The sequence below is a fragment of the Lolium rigidum genome, chromosome 6, assembly GCF_022539505.1.
Source record: "Lolium rigidum isolate FL_2022 chromosome 6, APGP_CSIRO_Lrig_0.1, whole genome shotgun sequence".
Taxonomy (NCBI): domain Eukaryota; kingdom Viridiplantae; phylum Streptophyta; class Magnoliopsida; order Poales; family Poaceae; genus Lolium; species Lolium rigidum.
The window spans coordinates 148,033,248-148,042,017 of NC_061513.1; positions in this window are offsets into that span (position 1 = coordinate 148,033,248).

Genomic DNA, 8,770 nt, shown 5'->3' on the forward strand with positions numbered 1-8,770 from the left:
GTACTCTTTACTCATACCGTGGCATATCATCTCTTGTGAACCATTCACATGCTTGCAAGCTAATCAGACGACATTCCACCGAGAGGGCCCAGAGTATATCTATCCATCATCGGGATGGACAAATCCCACTCTTGATCCATATGCCTCAACTCATACTTTCCGAATACTTAATCCCACCTTTATAACCACCCATTTACGCAGTGGTGTTTGATGTAATCAAAGTACCCTTCTGGTATAAGTTATTTACATGATCTCATGGTCGAAGGACTAGGTAACTATGTATCGAAAGCTTATAGCAAACTGAACTTAATGACGTGATCTTATGCTACGCTTATTTGGGTGTATGTCCATTATATCATTCACCTAATGACATAACCTTGTTATTAATAACATCCAATGTTCATGATCACGAAACCATGATCATCTATTAATCAACAAGCTAGTTATAGAAGAGGCTTACTAGGGACTCCTTATTGTTTACATAACACACATGTATCAATGTTTCGGTTAATACAATTATAGCATGGTATGCAAACATTTATCATAAACACAAAGATATATTATAATAACCATTTTATTATTTCCTCTTGGGCATATCTCCAACGAGTCTCCCACTTGCACTAGAGTCAATAATCTAGTTTACATTTGTAAAGATATAACACCTTGGCCTTCCGGTGCTTTATCATGTTTTGCTCACGGGAGAGGTTTTAGTCAACGGATCTGACATGCTCAGAAACGTATGTATTTTGCAATTCATTTGCGTCTTCACGCATCACTCATTTTCCAAATGAGTCGGCATTAAATATGTTTGGTCTTCTGGTGGAACCTTAATTCCGCGGTCTGAAATATATCACTAATATTGTCATACACAATATAGCTTCAAAGTTCTGACACTATCGGAACTACACCAAGTTATCAAAGAACTCCTCGACTTAAAACATCCTCAGTCATTGTCAAAACAATGACATACTCTGCCTTCGTTTGTAGAATCCGTCACAATATTTAGAACTCATCTAAATCTAGCATAGACAACTTCTAGCTCATTGTGCTACCTTTTAAACAACACTTAGCCTAATTGAGATTGAAATTTTTATTTTTATATGTGACCAAACTAATATCGGTGCAACACCTTACATCGATTTGTTTGTCATTTCCCCATACAAAACTAATATCCTTGGTTCTTCTAAAGCACTCAGGGATATTCTTTACTGTTTGATCAATGATCATCACATGAATCATTCTGGCACATGCTCATAACACTTTAGAGCATAGGATATCTGATTGTGTACATATTAATCGTGATCTGAAATCACTCATGTGTTTTTAATCATTGAGTGTCATATACACTCAAGTCTTGTAAAACCTTCGCATGAAAAGAACACCTTCTTTAATATTTCTATATTGAACTACTTCAATATCCATTATATGTACTTTGACTTAAACTTATTATGTGTTTCAATCTATCTTCATAGATCTTGACACTAAATATGTTTCAAGAGAGTGAATTTGGTAATCACATGGGTACGTGAGCACGGTCTAAGCATCGTTGGATCAGCTTTGAGATTCGTTTTCTATCTCACAGAGATTACACGGCGTGAATAGCTTTTCTGCCTAAAAAGCCGGCCCGTCCTCGTTATCCTCTAATCATGCCCATCACCACACCACCACCCGCACTCCTCCACTTTCTCCCATCTCCCAAATCCCGGCTATAGGAGAGGCGGAGCTCCAAATCGAGTCAACAGGCTCGTAGGGCGTGACCATGGCTGCCCAAATCGAGGGGGAGCCCACTCTTGTGGCGACGCCCTCCCCTGCAGCTCGGTCGCGGCGACGATCTCCCCCGTGGCCGCATGCCCGGTGGTGGCCTCACTCGTCCCGGCGTGCTTGGTGATGGCCTCTCCTACTGCATCGTTCTCGCTCGATGACACCCTCCCCTGCTTCTCCGTGCTAGGTGGCTCTACAGCCTCCCCCGTCGCGGCCTGCTCAGTGGCGACGGCCTCCCCTGCTGCACCGACGCTCTACATCCTCCTCTCTTCCCTATATGGCGCAGCCCCGATGCAAGCTCGGCGGCAGCGTTCCACCACCTCCGCGGCAACTCGCCTCCCCGATGCAAGTCGGGCGGCTGCGGCCTCCTACTCTTGTGTCTCTCCGCCGCGGCGCAGCGCCTGCCGGTGAGAGCTCGGCAGTGGCGTCCCCGCCCTCGAGGCGGAAGCCTCCTTCTCCTCGAGCTCGTCGGTGTGGCGGAGTCGACGGCGGCCTGCGGAGTCCTCTCCGCGACGCGCCTCCTCCTCACGGCTCTAGCTCGTTGGCGGCGAGGTGGCGGAGTCTACCGTGGCCTGGCGCAGCCCTCCTCGCGCTCGTCGGCGGCGGCGCCTCCCGCGACGTGCCTGCTCGTGCTCGTCGGCGGCGGCTGGCGGAGCATCCCGCGAGCCGCGACCCCGTTCCTCTCCCGAGTACCATGGTGATTTAGCGAGAGGATAAGAAAAGGGAAATGAGTGTCCAGGAGGAACCCGTGAAGGGATAACGTAGACATGATTAGGCTGAGTGGTCGTGACCCCGTGATGCACTATCACGAATCCTCATGCACCATCGCACGATTGAGCGGAGCGTGCAGCGCCTCATTGTATCATTTCCCCTCTTTTATTTTACGATCACAAAACGGCAGAAATAACGGTGTTAGACACGTGTCAGATAGGGAACCCGTGCTCACGTACCCATGTGATCACCGAGATTCATCCGTATGTTTCAATCCATATCCTTTCATTGAAGTTAATTCACAATGAAACCTTTTATTCACATCAAGTATATAATTATATCACTTATAATCAACGATATGTCATCTACATAAAGTATTATAAATATGTCTCAGCGCTCCCACTTAATTTCTTGCAAATGCAAGCATCTTCATTGTTTCTGATGAAATAAAAAAAACTCTTTGACTATTTCATCTCGTAAAGATTCCAACTCCGCGATACTTACTTCATCCAATTGAAGTTCGTATACCTATCTAGTATTCCACGGACTAGCAAAACTCTTGGTTGTATCTTGTATACACCTTGTTATCACCAGAATTTGACCGAGTCAGAGGTGGGCCGCGATCAAGATGGATTTGAAGAATATACATGGAAGAAATACGTGAATCGGCCTGTTATGCAAAGTTTGGGCTAGTTGGCCCGTGTATCTGTAATATTGTCGTTTAGGTAGAGTTTGTCTCGTGCACGGTGGGGATTATTCCCACGTTAGAAAGTCCCCTGGACTATAAATATGTATCTAGGGTTTATGGAATAAACAACAACCAACGTTCAACCACAAATCAATCTCGGCGCATCGCCAACTCCTTCGTCTCGAGGGTTTCTACCGGTAAGCATCATGCTGCCTAGATCGCATCTTGCGATCTAGGCAGCACTAAGCTTCATGTTGTTCATGCGTTGCTCGTCTCGAAGCCTTTTTGATGGCGAGCAACGTAGTTATCATAGATGTGTTAGGGTTAGCATTGTTCTTCGTATCATATGCTATCGTAGTGCAACCCTTGCATATCTAGCCGCCCTTACACCTATCTTAGGTGTAGGGGCGGCACCCGCTTGATCATTATTTAGTAGATCCGATCCGTTACGGTTGCTCCTTGTTCTTCAAGGATTAGTTTAATATCTGCAATAGTTAGGCCTTACAAAGGGTTGGAGGATCCAGCGGCACGTAGGGTGTCGTTTGCTAGTCCTAGACGAGGATGTTCCGGGGATCAACCTCGTGTTGGTTTTTAGGCCTTGTCTAGGATCGGCTTACGATCACCGTGCGTGGCCGCGAGGCCCAATCGTGAGTAGGATGATCCGATTATGCGGTGAAAACCCTAAATCGTCGTAGATCACATTAGCTTTATCTTGATCAAGCAGGACCACCATATATTCGTGCACCTCGTACGAATCATGGGTGGATCGGCTCCTTGAGCCGATTCACGGGATAACCTGAGAGCCGATCGAGGCTCGTATTTAATGTTTACGTGTATGCCATGCAGGAAACTAAGCGAGGCATCTCCATCACCTTCCTGACCAGGTATAGGTCAGGTGGCACGCCCTGCACCAGCATCGGACGTGTGTACCAGAGGCTTTGCGGGCCGTCGCTCGGAGGGACCGGGGCCAGCCGCAGCCCTAAGTTGTTCCCGGCTCTCTCGTGTTGCCCGTCGCTGCCCGCCGGTGGGTTTTGACCGCAACACATTCTCGGCACGCCCGGTGGGACAAGCTTCGTCATCAACCACATCGCCATCTACATCCGAGATGGCGGACGGCACTCCGATCACGTACGAGGATCCGACCGACGAGCTCAAGAAGAAGTATGACGAGGTCAAAGCCATCCTCGAAGCCGACCTCATCGGCTCTTTCCACGGAACCCGTTCACATGGCATCGGGTGGAAGGGGTTCTCGCCCGATGGTGCACTCGATGGGATAGACCTCTCCGCCCCGTCGGAAGAACGCACCGGGTCCCTACGTCGGAGATCAACTACTTGGTGGCTCACTCGCTGCACCGCCACTCTGAGAACCTGGTGAACACTTTGGAGCGTGTCGCTCTCCGGGTGATCCAGGAGATCATGAGGCACTAGTACTCTCCGTCAGGACCAGCTCTCGGGACACACCAAGGAGAGATGCCACTCCAGTCCCGTCCACCGCTGCCATTTGCGTTGGCAGCACCAGAAGTGCCGAATTCACCAGCATTCATCGTCTACAAGATCGGTGGTGACCCTAGTGACTGCCAGTTCTTGCATGAGGCGCCTAAGGAGATCCCTCACGGGTATATGTGCACATACGTGCCAGACTGCGGTAACTGGGCGCTCACAAACCAGGCCGCAACATCGGGGACTTCGGGAAAGCAGGGAGGAACGTCGACAACAGATCTTGAGAAGCGAGACGTGGCTAACTAAATATGCCACCCCGACGAACCTCCGGAGCACAGCTCCTGCAGCTTGGCTCGTAGCTGGAAAAGCAAGCATGGCTGGCTAAGTACGCCACCCCGGCGAATCTTCGAGTTCAACTCCTGTAGCCGGCACGGCGGATCGGATCATTACCATGCCGAGAGACCAGTTCGGCATGGTGCCGAAAAGGAGGGCAATCGGCTATTCCAAGCCGTACCCGACGAGTACGAGTTGATCCCGCTACCACCTAAATATCGGCTCCCCGATTTCTCCAAATTCGGTGGATCGGATGGTTCCAGCTCCATCGAGCATGTGAGCCGATATTTGGCACAGTTAGGAACGGCCTCAGTATCGGATCCACTACGCGTGAGGTTCTTCTCACAGTCCCTCACGGGATCGGCTTTCGGGTGGTACACCTCGTTGCCACCAGACTCGATCCGGACTTGGAAGCAGTTGGAAGGACAGTTCCATATGCAGTACCACTCAGAGGCTTCCGAGTCTGGCCTTGCCGATCTAGCACAAATACGTCATAAGCGTGGAGAAACTGTGATAGAATACATCCAGCGCTTCAGGAATCTTAGGAACCGATGTTATTCGGTTCGTGTGACTGAAAAGGAAGCAGTCGAGTTGGCAGTAGCGGGCCTGGCAGCGCCGCTCAAGGACATGGCCTCCCAAGCAGACTACCCCTCACTGGCGCACATGGTTCAGAAACTGTCGGCATATGAACAGCGCCACCCGGACTTATACCAGGACAAATTCAAGCGTGCCGTAGTCCTGGTCGAGGCAGAGGAAGACGAAGTTTCTGCGGGAGATCAAGAGGTAGCAATGGCTGAATGGACTCGGGGGGCAACCCCCGTGTCCTGCAAATGGGTTAAGCCACCAGGTCCGCCCAGGGGGTTTGATTTTGACGTAACCAAAACTGAGCAAATCTTCGACCTCCTGCTCAAGGAGAAGCAGTTGAAGATACCCGATGGTCTCAAATTCCCCACGGTACAGAGAGCTGAACGGAAAGCCATACCGCAAATGGCATAACTCGCTCTCCCATGCCACCAACGACCGCAGGGTGTGGCGTCAGCAGATCCAAATGGCGATAGAACAAGGACGTCTGATTTTCAACCAGTACGCCATGAAGGTCGACACCCACCCCTTCCCCGCCGTTAACATGGTGGAGTGCACTTACCCTGAAGGTTGCCAGCCAGGGTCCTCGTTCAGTATAAACATGGTAGGACCCGGGCACCACTCGGCAAGGATGGAGACGAGGGCAGGCTGCTCTCGTAGCAAGGACACAGAGGAGGCCGCTCCACGCGATCGGCTCCGTCATGATGGCAAGCGTTACGTCACAGAGGGAGAAGTGAAGAACATAAGATATCAGCGACCCCTCTCTGATCACCTCCTCAACAAGTATGTGAGTCAGTATGACCAACGCCGACGATCCAGCGATGAAGACGAAAGAGATCGTCTGGCTAGGGAAGCCAGAAGACATCGTCGGCATGATCGCAAAGAGGAGGAGTACGAGCGCCGTGCCAAGGAAAAGTCAAGGGAGCAAGACGACGAGGATAGGCACTGGGACTGCCCCTTCTTCAGACACTGCTGGGATTCAGGAATGAGCCGATTGCCTACAATCGGCAATTGCCCAGAATGCAACCAGAAGAAGAAGGAGGCAGCCAACGTGTCCGTATTCAAACGTCTAGGGCCTCTCCCAACACAAAGCGAACGCGCGGAGTCCCCTCGGTTGGAAGATCTCGAGGATTCAGAAGACGAGGGAGAAGAAGAAGAAGACAGGTACCACCGGCCAAGGTGGTGCCCTGATGGACTCAGCCGTTCCCAAAAGCGCAGGGTTCAGCGATTGCGCGGCTTGGAGGAGGCCGAAAGGTTATACCTGCATACGCTAAGGAAGGCGCGACCTGACCTGGCTGCAAAAATTCAGCGAACCCTGGATGAAGAGGGTCGTCCACGAAAGATGGAGTGGCGCCCCAAGCAGAGGAAAGCCGATGATGAAACATCGGCTGGCACAAACATGGTGTTCATCCTTCCTTCAGAGTTCAATGCTCCAGGATTAGATGAGGCACCTGTGGCATAACTTGACTGCGGCCCACGGCCGGTTATCTTTGAGAAGCCACGAGAAAGAAGCTACAGACATCTGAAGGCCCTGTACTTGCGAGGTTATATCGATGGGAGGCCTGTCAATAAGATGCCGGTGGACACCGGAGCGGCAGTCAACATTATGCCATACTCTATGCTACGTCGGTTGGGACGCTCTAGCTCGGATCTAATCAAGACCAACGTGACATTGAGCGATTTCAACGGCCAAGCGTCTGACGCACAAGGTGTTCTGAACGTGGATCTGACCGTAGGAAGGAAAACTATCCCTACGACGTTCTTCGTCGTCGATAGCAAGAGCACCTATGCTGTTCTGCTAGGAAGAGATTGGATCCACGCCAACTGTTGCATTCCCTCCACGATGCACCAATGCATAATACAGTGGGATGGAGATGAGGTAGAGGTCGTCCAGGCCGATGACTCAGCCGAAATTTCAACGGCTGGCATGAACGCTTGGGAAGCAGCAGGCCAAGAGCCACTCTCAGGTATCAATTTGGACGACTGCGAGCGCATCGACGTGACGAAGGGCAGGGTTAGGCTGGTCTTATCCACTGGCCTAACCGAGTAGCAAGAACAAATCAATGAGAAACGTGGCGAGGCCGATCCTTTGGATCGGCCCCAAGGATCTATGAAGGAACATTACAGAGCCTTCATTGAGCGCTTCAATCAATATGGAGGCCGATTCCAGCAATCGGCCAAAATTATCCTCACCACAGGTTCTGCTTACGTTCAACATTGATCTATTGGGCAGCGGTCACGTCGGCGGATGAGAGTCAACACGAATCCTAGCGGAGCCGACGTGCAAATACAGTGCTTTGGCTAACCACAAAGCCGATATCCGCGAATCACCGGCGGATTCGGCTCGGGGGGCATCTAATCAGATGAACAGGTGCAGATGAACCTGTGTGCAGTGAAACATTGGGGGCCGATAGAAAAATCGGCCAGTAAAAATTTAAAATTTTTATGACACAAAGCCGATGCACAGCCATCGACTCTAGTATAACTACGCAGGATCTACTGGCTGCGTGTTCAAAGCACGGATCTTCACCAAGTCCAGTTCAGCTGTGGGACCTTCTGCTCCCTCGAGGGAGTAAAACAATGAGAGCTTCCTCAGCTGCCTTGAGCCGATTCTGGGGCCTGAACCCTTTTGTCAAGGATTTTCAACCCTTGGTGCTAGTTCAGCAGTGCTGTCAGAAGAGATACATCGGCTTTCGAGGGAAGAAAGGTGATCGGCTTTGGTGCATCCTCACTGTTATTTTCGCCTTGAGCAAGGCTCGGGGGCAGCAGGCCCGGTAGGTGCTCTGTTTAGGAGCCGATTGGGGATACCATCGGCTGATCCTTCGTCGCAACCTTCTTCACAAAATGATGAGCGCTTGAAGAAGACCATTAGGCCTGGTTGGAGGAATTCAAAGGCTCTCTTGAAGACTCTACATTGTCTACCAGATCTCAAGGTCATCAGTTGAAGAATTGAAGGATGAATTGTAAAGGACCGACGTGTTGCTATCGGCTCATTACGCATTGGCTAAGGGAACAGATCGGCAAAATCAGCATGAGGGGAAGTCGGCTAAATTAAGCTCAAAGGAATCGGCAAAATCGAATTGGGATAAGTTCTTCATTGATAAGCAAGATTTCTTACATATAGAGCTGATTGCTCTCAAAAGGAAGTACTAGGGGGTACATTGCCCCATCTACTACTACTGATCCTATGCTAATGGTCCTAGTCTATGGGCCGTCACTGCCCTCGTCGTCGCCGTCGTCGCCGCTGTCGGCGCT